The 15,790-nt window shown below is 41.1% G+C and overlaps 2 protein-coding genes and 2 long non-coding RNA genes across 5 annotated transcripts in view; 2 read left to right on the top strand and 2 right to left on the bottom strand.

Annotated features, from left to right (window-relative positions):
- Nucleotides 1–14,898, bottom strand: part of LOC310730470 — a 17,762-nt gene extending 2,864 nt beyond the window's left edge. The window contains exons 1-2 of the long non-coding RNA XR_014534850.1: nucleotides 14,429–14,898; nucleotides 14,154–14,330 (exon numbers count right to left, since the gene is read on the bottom strand). This is a non-coding gene — a long non-coding RNA (uncharacterized lncRNA). The remainder of the gene's footprint in view (nucleotides 1–14,153; nucleotides 14,331–14,428) is intronic.
- LOC310730257 (T-cell surface glycoprotein CD3 gamma chain) overlaps nucleotides 1–15,790 on the bottom strand; it is a 383,983-nt gene that overhangs the window by 97,004 nt on the left and 271,189 nt on the right. The gene's annotated exons all lie outside the window — the stretch shown is intronic.
- The window catches only part of lsamp (limbic system associated membrane protein), a 530,554-nt gene that overhangs the window by 351,586 nt on the left and 163,178 nt on the right, over nucleotides 1–15,790 (top strand). The gene's annotated exons all lie outside the window — the stretch shown is intronic.
- LOC310730320 lies at nucleotides 2,086–6,360 on the top strand. Its single transcript, XR_014534804.1, has 2 exons — nucleotides 2,086–3,957; nucleotides 4,226–6,360. It is a non-coding gene; the product is annotated as an uncharacterized lncRNA (long non-coding RNA).

Raw genomic sequence — 15,790 nt, 5'->3', positions numbered from 1 at the left:
ATAAAAATCTGGCTAACTTTAAACCACGTACAAAAACCTGACTCTCCCACCACCATGCTTCAACATGTAACACAGGAAAAAAAAAAAAAGATCAGGCTAAGTTTTAACAGTGTACAAAGTGAAATCGAAAAAAAAAAAATTTCAATAAGCATTGGACAACTATGATTGCTCAGAAACGCAAGCAAAAGTCCAGACGTGAACTTGAGGCTTCCACCACCACGCTTCACCAGGTAACAAAAGATCTAAACAAACGGTGTACAAAGAGACATCGAAGCGTCAAACAACTTCGATTGCTCCGAGTAGCAAACAAAAGTCCAGACGTGAACTTGACGCACCCACCACCATGCTTCACTAAGGAATAAGAACGTTCCTATAAACTGGTGATTTGCTCTGTGTTGAAATGTGGGGGTCCATTCAGCATGCAATGGAAAACGAATGAGCCTATGATGATTTAGGATGCGTCCCATATCTCCACATTCGCCTGAACCACTGATCAGGAGGGCTGTTTATCTTTTTTCTCAGATACACCGAGACCTGAGGGTCACTTTGTTCGAGTCCAAATGTTCAGAGGGTATCTCAGCAATCACACTCAGGTTTCAGGAGCTGAGGATTCTGGGCCTCTGCTCGTTCAATAGGCAGCTTCAGGGGGCTTTAAAGGGCTTTTCCTCCCCTCACACTTCAATAGTTTTAATTGCTTTCGAACACATGGTGAGTGCTGGTGGCAGAAGAGAGAGAGAGAGAGAGAGAGAGAGAGAGAGAGAGAGAGAGAGAGAGAGAGAGAAAGTGCGGGAAAATGACATCAGTATATTAAAACATTAATGACACGGCTACAGTTCTTGTGTCGGTTCTCCGGCTCTTTCTTCACACATTCCCCCCCAATACGTTTGCTATCTTTATATATAAGGACAGAGTGTACATGGCTGGAAGATGAAACAACACACTGACAAACACAAACACACAAAGTGTGTTATTTGTCTGCAGGCTTGAGGAGGGGGAACAACTTCCCTCTAAGCCGACCCATTAACACCTCATCAAACACCGGCTAAATTTGAGCGCTTGCAAAGCGAGAAGGTTTTTTTTTCTTCTTTTGACTGGGTTTTTTTTCCCCTCACACACAAGTTTTCAGGGTTAAGACGAGGTCTTGTGTTTTCATATCGCCGCTTGTCACTCGGGGCTCCGGTGCTCATGTGTTCCACCCTCAGTGAAGGTTAATCCGCAGGTTTCAGCCACAAGATTATTAGTTTTACGTCAGAAGCTCTTCGGCGGGATCCTCGACTTTGTGGAAACGCCGCAGGACAGGATCACGGCTCTCAGGCTACTTCGGTGGTGTCTTTCCAACGGGTAACATTCGAGCCAGCTAAAGTATGCGGACACCAGACTTTGCCAGTTGTGTGTTCTTTTTTACCAAACTGTTCAAGTTGGAGGCACATGATTGTGTGTCTTTGTAGAATTAAATGTCTGTTTCGCTTGAACTAAGAGAAAATGCCTTTGTAATCTTTTGAGGTCACTCTATACGGTGTTTAAAGTTTGACAGATTTGTTCATGTTACATGCTGAAGCATGGTGGTGGAAGCTTTTTTTTTCTTTTCCTCCACATCATTTTGTACGCTGTTTTAACCAGGGTTTTTTTTCACCGATTTTTACAGCAATAATATTGAGGGGCATGTCTGAGTTTGCTCAACTGCATAAATATTAAATCAATTAATACCTCAAGATCTCCATTAAGATATGTTCTACATGGGTTGGACTGAAAGATCTCTTGCTATACAGCTCTTTTGAACACCACCCCTGGCCTCCTCACCTCTCCTCCTCATCATTGAAATCTCACAAATCTCCAGAAAATCTTCTCAGAAGAGGGGAGATTTTAATAACAGGAAACCTTGAACTACATGTGAAAAAAAAGAGAAAAACATAGCAATCTTATGGTCAGGTGTCTGCAAACTTTTACTTATATAGTGTAGGACATCTGGTTGGAATATTTCCTGCTTCCATGGAGCTTACTTCTGGAAAAAAAAAAAAAAAACAGGGTGTAACAACGCATGCATGCGATACAGCAGGACTGTTCGTTTCCTTTTCTTTTTCCATTTGTGTGTGTGTGTGTGTGTGTGTGTGTGTGTGTGTGTGTGTGTGTAAACAGACTGTGGCAATATCGACATTCCCAGGTTGAAATTGAATTCGAACTCCGACCTCGTGTCGTTCGTTTTGTTCCCCGCGGAACTCGAATAAAATTAAGCGCTACATCAGTACATTAAATTAAATACAGGTACAGATTGGATTTTCCTCTCCATTTAATTCTGCTAGGGTTGCACGTATCCGTTTGTGTGTGTGTGTGTGTGTGTGTGTGTGTGTGTGTGAGAGAGAGTGTTGGGGGTGTTTTATGTTTCAGGCAGAAATCTCCAAAGAGAAAAAAGCGCATTATGACTAGTGCTGTATTAAAGCCGTGGTCACAACATATCTCACAGGATGTCCTTCAATCATCTCACACACACACACACACACACACACACACACACACACCACTGTTTTTCAAAATGTATTATTTGCCCAACTCTTTTGGCATGCTACAACGCGCTGCATCCGGACAGGAATCTCATACAGTGAGAATGAACGTCATCACTAAAGCAAGAAACCCAATGAACACAATTCAACACGTCTCCTTTCACTGTAGCCACGACTGCACCTCCACATACATCATCTCCAGCAGAAGCATTGATATGAATCTCATTGCATTTGTTTAAAATCCAATATATTTGTACAGTTTGCTACAGATTCGGTTTGCAATCTCTGACTAGCGCCCTCTCTGGCCAGGCAATGGACGTGAAAATTGACCTTATTAGAAGCCTGCTAGATAGCTCTGGTGTCGAAACTTGAAATGTGATTGGTTAAAGCAACAGTCTTTAACTTTCACTGTTTTTTTTGAAGGCCTCAAGACAGATTTCTTTGACCCTGAAAACACAAAGGCTGAAATCTGATTGGACAGAAACTCAAACAAGCATAAACTACCAGAAGCAGTGCAACTAAAAGAAAGGCTTATGTAAAAAAAAACAAAAAAAAAAAACAACAACACTGTTAGGAATAATTCAATTCATATTCATGGAAAGAATATATATATGCCTTAGGACTTGCTTTTCCTTGTTATTAATATTTTGAGTTTTTCACACTGCATTCTAGACGTATTTGAAATGTATTATTATTATTATTATTATTTGTGATCAGACACATGATGGTGCGTTCTGTGTTTGATCAGGAGTGCTATATCAAGCACCTGTGGTCATAAAGCTCTGCTATAAAGGCTGACGTAAGCCTCAGTAGGAGCTTCAGCACGTGGCTCGGTGCACACGTGATCACTAGCAGTAAGAGTTCTGCGTGGGAGGTGGGAGCACTAATCCCGGCCGTTCGGAATCCACTCGGCGTTCAGAGCGAAGCTTCAGGACTATGAATAACTCATTTGTCGTAAAGGCTTTCCGTTTGGAATATTAAATGACGGCTGCCGAGAAGACCCGTGTTCAGGAATCTCTCGGCTGAGTGCTAATGGAACGGCGCGAGGCACGCATTACTCTTTTCCCGCCCCGCTTCGATTAGCTGGAAACTATTTAGCGTGGCGTACGAAGGAATCCGCTCGACCGCTCCAGCAATTAAAGGAGAGAACAAGCCGCAAGTAAACGCGAAGGTTTTCCGCTTGAGCGCCACGTCCAATTAATGCAAATCGGAGGCTCTCGAAAGAATCATCACCTCGCGTGGAAGTGACCACCAGGTTCCGTGTAAATAAAATTGAATTTGATTTGTACCAGCGCTTTTAACAATGCACATTTCCCAAGGCAGATAAATCGATTTTCTACGTCAGAAATTAGTCCCTATATTTAAATCTCTAATACACAAAATAGTGGCGAGATTTTTCGAGAGGAATCAGACACTTTTATTTCCATCTGGATGATACCGCATGTCCATTCATTATACTGTATTTTTTGGACTATAAGCCGCTACTTTTTTCCCACGTTTTGAACCCCGCGGCTTAAACAACGAAGCAGCTAATTTATTAATTTTTTTATTAATTTTTGAGTGACATAACATTAGACCAATGAAATTTCTGATAGTCAAAGAAACTTAGAAATGAGCATCAGAAAATAATAAGAACATATTCCTCGGTCTTGCGCACATGCAGTAATACCGGAAAAAATGCGGCGGCAGGCTGTTCCCAAAATACCGCTCTGCTAAATATTCATTAGTTTCAGTGCGGCTTATACACAGGTGCGGCTTATTTATGTTCAAAATAAAAATATTTGTCAAATTCAGTGCTTATATATGGGTGCGCTTTATAGTCCTTAAATTACGGTAATCGCTCATTAACATACAGTTCATTCTGAAAAACTTTGGTGTCTTCAAATTACTTCTTTATTTTCCGACTAATGCATACATGAAGTGAAAATACAGTAGCAGTTAGATTAGGTGAAATGTAATGGCGCCCTATAAAATGGGGCGGAGTTATTGTTTAATTGTGATAGTCGATGCACTGCAGTGGCTTAACTGCATTATTACACGAAATTTTACTCACTGTTTTATACCTTTCAGAATTTTATTCATTTAAATATTTTAAAGCATTCATCAACAAACAAAACCAATCTAAAGCAACTTTTATTTTTGTATTTTTTTTTGTCAACGCTCATTTTAAATAAAATAAAGTAAATCAACGTTTACGACATTTTTCTCGTATTGCTACGACTTCAAAGTCGTAATATTTTGAGAAAAAAGTCGTACGCCGGTGTGCAACTCCTCCGGGGTCGAGTTCTTTGATGATCTTAATTTTTTTTTCTGTCAGAATAAATTACGTTTCCTACAGAACCATTGCAGTGTCCGTTTACTGTTTTTTTACAACTTTCTGATCCTCCACATCTATTTGATCCAAAAGAGAGAAATGAGTCTTACAATTCTATGATATATATATTTTTTTCTTCAGATATTACGACTTTAATCTCGAATTGTTAAGACTTTGTTCTCCGAAAATTCCGACTTCATTCTCAGAATTTTGACTTCGTTCTCAAAATATTTTGACGATCGACGAAATCGACCCTGGAAAATTTATACACTGGCGACTTTCACCTCGTAATCGTCGCACCTTCAGTTTAGACTTTCAGCCCAAAAACAGATTGATTATTAACGTCATAAAGAAACCTTGTAAAAAAAATTCATATATTAATTGATGGATTTTTTGTCCTTCGAGAACGTTTACGGCGCCGCGCTCGCGTAATTGCTCGTTTAACTTTTAACTTTATTTTTTCTCTCATGGGGAAAAAAACTCGATGTCTCCTAAATTGCATCATGCAGGTGGGAATCCGGCTCGGGGTTTTACTTCTGATGCGCTGCTTCTTTCCCTTTTCGTTTTTTTAAAGCGTCCCGCTGTGACTGGTGTACGTTAAATGAAGATCCCGAACGTTCCGGCTTTCCTGCTTTCCGTCTTTTTTCTTAAATAGTTTCTTTAATCAGTTATTTTCATGAACCTTCCCTTCCATCTCGCACCGAATCGCATCCTTTTCTCCTCTTTGGATGACGACATGACAGCGAGTGGTGATAGCGATGGCGACCGAACGCTAAATCGAATATTTTATTGCATCGTAACACGTGCCGAGAGTTGATTTCCTCCTAATTCTGTGCAAATGTTATCGCCCCCCTCCTGCTGCATGCCGTATTCTAAACAGGCGGCCTCCTGCTGCTGCCTGGTGAGGCAGCGATGATTAATTCGCTTTGTGCTGCGGCAAATGTTGCGGGCTGAAGTTTGGCAGCGACACGATTAATTTTACATGCCAGGGGCTTGTTGTAATGCGTCAGTCGGATAGATCCGAGGGAAGGCGCTATCGGCTTGTTCGTTACATCCAAATCACTCCGGTAATCTAGTCACTGTAATTATTATATTATTAGACAGACTTTTTAAGAAAACACGAGCGTAAAAATCTCAACGCATTCGCTCCGAGCGGCAACAGAAAGAGACAGATGGAGCCTCCGCCTGAGCGATGAGGAAAAAAAAAAAAGCTTGGGGGCGATTCGGAAACTGACCCGAAAAATCTAAGCAGGACGCGGAAACGTTGCACTTATTTAACACCGCGTTCTTAATATATATTAGCCAGCGCCAGAGGTTAAAGCCGCCTCCGATTAGAAAAGAGATTTATTAGCTCCGGAATTCACCCTTTGGTTTGATGGCGTCAGTGATGGGATGCTGAGACGGTACACACTTTATCTAATTTATGATGTGGCCTTGACTGTGCCTCGATACCGCCGTTGAAAGTCACCATATGGTACAACTATCACTTTTTTTTTCTCCAAAGTCTCACATAAAAAAAATAAACAATTTATAAAAAAAAAAAAAAAAGCACAGTGTCGTGAAAGAAAAAACAAAAAGTGGAAAAGAGAATAAGGAGAGTAATAACCTGGGCTTACTTCCAAAAAATAGATAGATAGATAGATAGATAGATAGATAGATAGATAGATAGATAGATAGATAGATAGATAGATAGATAGATAGATAGATAGATAGATAGATAGATATACTAGTTTTATTCAGGATAATCCACTTCCGTTAATTCCACATAAATGCTTTACAATTGAAAATGTTCAAGCTATTGTTCAAGGTCAGGCCAAGATCACACACTTTCTGACATGAAGAACAAAATCACACCCAATTGAGAGAACTTGACTATTTTATTAACGAAAGAATGAGACTCTGATTTGATGGCTAAAAGATGAGACCTTTCCAGACAGTTGTGGTTCTTCTTCCAAAATGTTCTCACAATTGGTATAAAATCCTTGGTCCTTGGAGGTTGTAGAATTTAATTTTCCCTTCGCATGAACGTTAGTGATGGGAAGATTTAATCGTTTCTGTGATTTGATTCTTTGAATCTCATTTATCAAAATAAACTAATCTTTTTTTTTGAGTCATAAAGTTCATTTTATTTCTTTAACCACCTTCATAGCGTTTATAGGAGTCAAAAAGTACTCAGACCAGAAGGGTCGAGAGATGAACTTCTCGATTCTGTTTCCTGTACATAACCTATGAAGATCTGGCGACGCTTTGCTCATGCTCGTCCAGCAGAAAATAAACGGATCGCTCTTTGAGACGTCACATTAAAGAATCGTTAAAACGAAATGAATCGTTAATCAATGACTCCACTACTGTACACAAAGCCAGTTCCATAAAGATATGCTTTCCATTGGTTGGAAGATATAGAAGACCTTCCTACTGTAGAATCTCTGACCTCAACCCTATTGAACAAGGTGAACTGAAACTTCATCCCAGGCCTCCTCACTTCCTCACCATCGATTACTGACTTTACTAAGTAAATGAATCTTCACAAAATCTAGTGGAACATCTCAGACGTTTGGAGGTTATTATTACAGTAAATAGTTACTGAATGTGGAATGAGATTTTCACAAAAGGAGCACCTACAGTTCCAATCATTGGTCAGGTGTCTTCAAACTTTTGTGAAGGTCTTAATCATTAGAAGATGAAAATAAAATTGTGCAGATTTACGTTATGTCCATTTTTTTGTGTAAATAAAAAGACCGCCGTCGATTCAAGTCTTCGATTCACATCTCAGTAGTTGTTGCTGCTCTCGTTCGTGTCGTTTGTGGTTTTGGGAAGTGTGTGTTGCTGCAGTTGCTTCAAATCCCACCGATTCCTGACTGGATCCTAAATGCAGCGGATTTAGCATTCCGCCGCGGTGTCACATTCGGCTACAGAGGATGCTTGTCCTTCCAGCACTCAGAGCCATCTGTGGCTCTCTCTCTGTGTGTGTGTGTGTGTGTGTGTGTGTGTGTGTGTGTGTGTGTGTGTGTGTGAGAGAGAGAGGGTGACTGAGTGAGATAGAAAAACAGACAGAAAAAGAGTGAGCTAGGCAGCCTGTTAACATTTCCAGTCTTATTCATCACTGCAGGACTGGGCGTCTAAGTGACCTGATTCAAATTCTGGACAGAGACACAAACATGAATCACTCACTCACACACACACACACACACACACACACACAGCTTTAACACCACACTATGGTAATCCTCTCAAGACTTTTACCTCATTTCTCATACCTCGCTCTTGCCACTCTGTCGTTATTACTAGCGCACTCTTAGCGTATTGTTTTTGGCCTAAAACACGCAGTATTTATCTTATTAGCGTTAGCACGTTTTCAAACGCGAGGAAACGCACTCCGTCCTTGAATGCTGGTCCACAGCCCAATCCTCGAGGACCCAATTTCAAGGACGGAGTGCGTTTCGTATTTATTTCGTCCCAGAACACGAACGCGGCGGCTAATAATCACGCTCAGGTGCATTGGGGGGGTGCTAGAGGAAAAACCCTGGAACTTTATAGAGATATGTAGAAGAGATACAACCATCTTAAAACACTAGGAACATCAATACTCTGAAGGTTTGGTTTGGAACAAAAAAAACAGGAAGTGGTCAAGTGTTAGCAAAACAAAAAAAGACATCCAAGGCTAGAGGCATCAAAACCAAGAAAAGAGGCAGAGTTAATAAATGGCACAGCAACATACTTTGTGTTACTGAAGTAAAAGTAAATGTGCTTTTACTCAAATAAAAGACCAAAAGCCTTCAAATGTACAGATCAGAGTTTTTATCCTCATAAATAAAAAGGAACGACTGATTTCGCAAAATGAAGTAAAGTTAAAAAATCTTGGAAATACTTCAGTAAAGTGCAGATACGCAAAAAAGCTACTTAAGTACAGTAATAAATGACATTTACTTCCTTCCTCTCCCCCATTGGTGGGTTACTGATCGAAAGGTTGAAAGGTAAAGGTGAAGCTCCGGTATCACCAAGCTGCCAGTCTTGGGGTCCATAAGCAAGGCCCTTCATCTGCTGGAAGAGGGCAAAGTCCGCAGGTGAGTAGGGTGGGTACAGAAATGGGATCACGTGAATGCATTCTCTGATGATCATTGTGCACGAGTTGCCGAACGACAGCTCGTTCCTGATCTCTCGTCGTCTTCCGCTGATGGTCTTGAAGCGCAAATAACAACTGACTGGTCCAGCAATTGTAGACCCATGATGAGGGATTCCGATTCATTGTAATTCACACATTTCAGCTTCTGAACAATGAGGGTGTAATGGAGGAGGAAACGTCAAAGACGTGCAGCAGTGTCGGAGCATTCCCTCCTGCTCAGGTAGAAAAGTAGAAAATGCTGAACCTCAGATACGAATGAAGAAAAGTGCAGGGAGAATTCTCAAAAGCGAAGCTCTCCACTACAATCGTTTTAAAAGCATAATTTAATACCTGCTCCTCCACTTATCCGAGATCACGCAGTCTGTTTTATCGCAGATGTTTGTGCGCCGGTTGTGGGAGGTTCAGCTTGTGCATTGTGGGTAATCGGAGCGTGGGCAGGTGTAATTAAGCTTTAATCGTGTTTTAGCTGAACGTGACGTAGCGGGGTTACGGCGTAGCTCGGTGCGAGGAGAGAAGAAGACAGAAGGATGAGCTGAGACAAGAGCGACATCTCAGGGGGAGGGCAGAGAGACTCTAAATGAACAGAGTCTCTTTGAAAAAAGCTGCTGGAGAGGGAACGAAGGAGAAGTGGAAAGCGAGGAGAAAATTACAAGGAGACGAACGGTAGGGAGGACTTCAGATAGAAAATGAGACGTTGGCGGGTGATGGAGTTGAGAGGAGACTATGATGGAGATGAGAAAATAAATGAAGTGAGAGGAGGAGACGGGAAGAGGAATGAAATTTCAATCCCCCATTTTGCAATGAAATAAAAGTCAGAGATGGTAAAAGTGGAAAAGTGAGGATGGAGGGAAGAGGATTGAAGGACGTAGTGGAAAGTAAAAGATGGTAGAAATAGAGGAGAAGGTAAAAGATGGAGAAATCACCATATGAAGAAAAGAAATGAGAAAGTGGAGTAGGAAAAAAGATAGCTGGAGGAAAGAGAGATGGAGTAAAGAGCAGAGAGAGACAACGAAGTGAGGTAAAGAGCAATGAGCATGAGGAGAGAAAGAAGAAGTGATACAGAAAAGGCAGGAGGTGATGAAGACAGACAGGAAAAAAGTAGACGCAGATGGAGAGAGACAAGAGGAAAAGAGTGGACGAAACAAAAGATATCTGATGAGAAATGCAGTGTGCTGGAGGAGCGATAAAGTGGAGATGAGAGCGATATCTCCAGGGAATAGCTGACGAGTGAAATAGATTCATCGGCGAGAAGAACGTAGGAGCGAAAGCCTTGGTTCGTTCAAGTTTGAGTGAAAGGTTTCAGCTTTGGTTTTACGGGAAGGTTGGCGAGAATAACTAGATTTAGGTCTTTCGGCTGGGCGTAACAGGATATTTGGATTCCATGTCACTGACGTTCAGGGGTTACCTTGTCGGACTTCTGACTTTACCTCCTGAGAAATCCCAGGCCTACCAAGGTGCTGATAGTGGGGCCTTGAGGGAGGCCTTTAATTCTTAACTCAACAGTTGTATAATTGAGATTATTGTAAGCTACATCGGCTACATCTACACTAATTAGGGTAAATTTGAAAATGGTGTTTTCCACACTTACATTTTTCAAATCATGTTCCAAAAGCTGCTGAAGCATTTTTGGTGACTGAAAACGGTGCCTCAGTGTGGACTGAAGGCATCTCTACATGCTCGATAAGTGAAAAATGTATAACGTTTTTTGTTTTTTTGTTTTTTATGAAAAGACTTGCTAAGGAATGCTAGGGAATAAATATGCAGTGCTTTCTGCTAGTGTGTTTAGAGTGTAGCTACAATTGACTAAAATTCACCACCCCTTTTTGTAACGGTTTGCTGACAAGGGCTTCTGTAGCTTTAAAAGGTATTTGACTAGATGATTTGTCTACATTTGGAAATGTTTTGGTAACAGTTATGAGCTTTGTCAAACCTTTGAGTAGGAACCTTCATGTTTCAAAATGCGAGTACGCCTCTACGTAAAAACAATGCAAAATATATGAACCAGTCACCAAACCCTGGACGCTCCACCCCCTCCCCCTTATAATTTGACATTATCTGATGCCATGTCTTGTTTTTCCGTCAGGTCCCCTGGTGGTCTAGTGGTTAGTATGCGGCGCTCTCACCGCTGCGGCCCGGGTTCGATCCCCGGTCAGGGAACCAAACCCAGCCACTCTTAGTGCCGGTCCCAAGCCAGGATAAATGGGGAGGGTTGCATTAGAAAGGGCACCCCTAATGGGAGAAGCCGAAAGAAAGTTATGTCCTGTTTTTCCGTCCACGTATTGATCTATTAGTGTACAGCCTGTCTGACTTGGCAAAACCCAACCATGTATGCGTGTCAGTTACAGAGGAATTCCCAAGAAAATTTTTGTTTAGTCCTGTGGGGTTTAAAAAATTCTTAACCAAAAATCCAAAGCCGTTTTCTTTGATGAATCCTTGGTATGCCACTTTACTGAAAGCAGGCAAGATAACTGGAAGGGAAGAAAGAATGCCTGCAGCGAGTATCGGTATTCAGAAATATATTCGCTTTTACACCACAGCCAAAGGTAGAAAATATTGTTTGCTACAATGTTCAGAACAGTATTTTTGTTAGGGGTTTTCAAAATCTAGATTGAAACAGATGGGCAGAAACCTTGCTAGGGCCGTTTTGCACATGGTTCCTCGGCGACTGGGGATCAGGTGGTCTTAGCCCTAATTTGAGTTGCTCTGAGTTGATTGAAGGGAATTGAAACTGGCAGGTTGAAACCTCTCTATTTCTCACACACACACACAGGTTTCTACATCCACTTTTTGATAGTTTTATATATTTTTTTTCTCCTCTCACTCTGAGCGGTGCTTGTCTGGTCATCTCATTCGTTCACAAATGCTAGGGTAGTTATCCATCAAATCGATATTTGTAAAAGTGCACAGTAAAATAAAAAAACTGGATTCGCTTCGGATTAAGGACCTATTTTCGGTTTAATCACGGCTTGCAAGTCGAAGGCAGGTGCGGTAATTGCGGACGGGTAATCGGGAGCCACTGCCGTGTCGGTGTAATTATAACATCCGTCTGATGGATCTGTTCTGTTCTGCCTTTGCTTTCTCTATGTGTGTGTGGGTGTGTGTGTGTCTGCTCTTGTACCCTTGTCTGTTCTTTGATTAAAGAGGGAAATTTAGCCTGGATGTGGGTCAAGAAGTGGGTTGCCCCAGTTTCCTCTTTGCTCAGAGTCTTGAGAAGGTCTGCAAGATCGCTTTTCTTCCACATCAGAGGCTCGAATAACAAAATCGAGCGCGCAGCATGCTAGGTGAGCAAAGCTTGCAAAAATTGCTCTTTTGGTTCCTAAAGATGGGAAACATTGTTTAAAGTGTGAACCCTCTGTTTGTGATCGAAGTGTTTTAAGAAAAAGAGTCGTTCTTTTCCAGCCGTTAGATTCGCTCTCCTACTTCGTTGCACTTCCGTCGAGTGATTCGAGAAGCATCGTCACTACCTTCCTTCATGATGAACGCAATCCTTTTCCATTCCTCTGCTATCCCTGCATGGAGAATTGCTAGCACTCAATGACTGGCACCATCAGACAACCACAGCTGCGAGTCAGTGGTCTCGATCACAGCTGTCTCGAGTTCCACTCTGGCATCTGGATCGACAGCAATTTATTTGTATTTCTTTTGCGGGGGGGGTATTTGGGGTAAGGAGTATCTGATTGGTCATGCACAAAAGGTATGATGGAACAAAATCCGTCACATCTCTACGGTTATTTGATTCGCTAGAAGTCGGTGATTGACTTGGATTCGGAACATGTTTCGGTCGAATGGGCGGAATGTATGATCTTCCAGAAAAGTGGACTGTAATAACGTATTAAAGACAACTGGATGCGAAAGGGAATCACCACCTGGAAGAACTGGCTGGTGTTTTCAAAAGCTGTGTGTCATTTATAACTGCAGATAATGCTAAACTTACATATTAGCCACTTGTTTGGACCTTTGTTAGCATGGAATTTTACATCACTGGGGGGTGACACTGTTTATACAATATCTATACATTAGTTTAAAGAAAGTATTGGGACACCTGCATTTTCCAACCGTATGTAATAAGAAGGACACCCTTGAGTTTGGAGCCCCAAACCTGATCCAGCATGACAACAACTGAAGAGCTGCCTTACATGATTTGGAGTAGAAGATCTCCTTCTAAAGAGCTCCAAACATACTGAACAACTTTGGGATACATTTCCTGACTGCTTCCCAAGCCCCCTCAGCTCAGCCTACATCAGTACCTGAGTTTACCAACACCTTTGTGGCTGAATGAGCAATATCTCCACCAGCACACTCCAAAATCTGGTGGAATATGTTCCCAGGCCAGTGGAGGTTATTCTAATTCTAAATAGGGACTAAATGTGGATTCAAAAGGTTTTTATGCAGGTGTACAAAAATTCTTTCCATATAACGTATATAGACCACAATAAAGTGAATTATTGGACGAGTGTATGCCTGACAATTCCAGTCTTCTGCTTCTTGACCTTCACACCGTAATTCTGTAAATACTCAACGGTCAAATCGAAATAAAAAGTGAGAAGAAAAGTTATTGATGGCCAGAAAGCTAGACAAAGTTACAAACAGATTTTTTCCAAGACAGAGTACTCAGAAGAAATCTCGGTCTACACAACGTTTTTATCTGTTGCATACTTATGTTATGTAATGCTTCAGATCATGGCGTTGCATTCCAGTGGGTTTGAGGTCAAGATTCTGACCTGGTCTTTCTAAAATATTTAAAATCTCTAATTTATTTCAGGCCACAGTCCGGCAGACAACTTGCTATACAAAGAGAAAGTTACAAATCAAAACTTTTGCAAAGTGTCAAATTCTGTGCTTTTTTCAACAAAAAGGAGTACAAAGACGATGAAGACAAATGTTGACACTTAGAATTCAAAAAATACTAAAGCTCTGCAAAAAACATTCATTTGATAATATATACGAAATCAAAATTGGTATCAAAAGGTTTAGAGGGGTCTATTCTGACCACGTCTGCGATTTCATTAAGTTAGAACGATGAACACACGTGAAATTCTGTGTGAAACTCGGCAAATCTGCCACAGAGACATTTGACGTGACATACGTTTGATATACAGAGACGCTGCAACCAGTTGTTTGAGGTGTTTCGAGCGGTAGATTCGCTTCAAGAGAAGGCAACGAGTGATCTGGTACGAGTTAAACCCATGAAAATGTTAAAACCGATGATGGCACCCACCCTTCTGACCAGATTTGGCTCCTGTGGACTTTGTCATTTCCTCCAAAAATTAAGATCCAGCTCTGCATTTTTGACACCTTCATGGAGATCCGGCGTGAGTCGCAGAGGATGCTCGACACACTTCGAGAAGAAGACTCCAAGGACATGTTCCAGAAGAACACTGGGAGTGCTGTGGTCCTGTGCAAGGGGACCATTTTGAAAATGACAGTGTGGAAAGGTAGATAAATAAAGTACTTCTTTTAAACAGAGCGAGTCCCCAAATGTTTTGAACCTACCTCGTATGTATCACAAAGTAAAGGTTGAAACCTGGGTGTGGTCATGGGACTGTAGAGTTTGGTTTCAGGTCATGCAGGAAAGTATGCTTGTTGTTTCAGGGTATTTTTTGTGAGATAACAGTCCATAGATTTGTTAATAGTTTAGCAGTAAACTCAATGTGGCACTCCTGGAGCAAAGAGGGTCCTGGAGTTTAAGGGTCCAACAGTGGAAATCCAAAAAAGCTCCAATTCACCCTTGCATTCATGACTTAATGAATAGTATCCCAGACCCCAAGTGTTAGGAGTGTGAGAACATTTGTATATGTAATCAAAGCAATTCTATTACCATTAATGAGGTCTTACTAGTGTAGTCCTACCATTTGTTAGAGGTCAAAGCTATTTATGCAACTAGACATCACTATTTTACATACCTATGCCATTCTTTTGAACTATGCTTAAATGCATTACCTTTAGAAGTTCTTCAGTTGTCCTTAAAGAACTTAAAGCAGGAGCCAAGCATGATCTGATTCCTTTGTTTCTTTAGTTCGTCTCAGGCTCTAATTAAATATCAATTACACCTCCTATTTTGCTAAAAACAAAAGCACGAAGTTAAACCAGTTCTTTGAAAAAGACTGATGTCCCTTTGCTTTACAGGTTACATGCAGACAATAAAACCTTTTTCCTAGCATACTTACTTCCAAAAGAGCCCATTTAGCTAGTTACAAACTGTAAACTATCCAAAGAAGCAGCCATGAAGAAGCTTTTTTTTTTCAGAGTGTATTGGAGGGAACTGAATTGTTTAGCTGTTTCTCTGCACCAACACACCTGATTCATCTTACTTGTTAATTAGCAAGTTTAGTCTGGCATGCTGGAGTGGGTGATCCCTCTGGGATCCAAATTAGAAAACATTCATTTAACACCAGCTCTATAAATTCATCTTCTCTCAACACGTTCTGCAAGTGCTTGAAATTAGCATTATTACACTGGCTGCACATCCAGCGTTCGAGCGAATTATGCTAAAAATCGGGCAAAATTTTTTTAATCCCAACAGCCGCATAAAGTATTAACACCTGAAGGAAAATGGTTGCGTCCACCTTTTGAACCAGAAAGTGTCTCCGGAAATCTGTTCTCATTTGCATTAAATGCATTAAAGTGGTCACCAAACCTATAAATTTGTTTCTCCACAAATTTATACTACACCTGAACCTAGCATGGCTCAACCATCTAACTTGGTTCCTCAGATTCCAGCTTCATTCTGGACACCTCTTGACCAAGTCCCTTTGGGGATCTAAATTGCATTTATCCTACACTCTCAGAGTTTATAATTTAGCACTATTTCTACTCTTCGAGATCTGAGATTATCTCCTCTTGTACCCCTGTAAT

Source organism: Silurus aristotelis (assembly GCF_946808225.1).
Source record: "Silurus aristotelis genome assembly, chromosome: 8".
Classification (NCBI taxonomy): Eukaryota; Metazoa; Chordata; class Actinopteri; order Siluriformes; family Siluridae; genus Silurus; species Silurus aristotelis.
The sequence above is the reverse complement of the archived record's forward strand: the minus strand, read 5'-3'. Positions and strand labels throughout refer to the sequence as shown.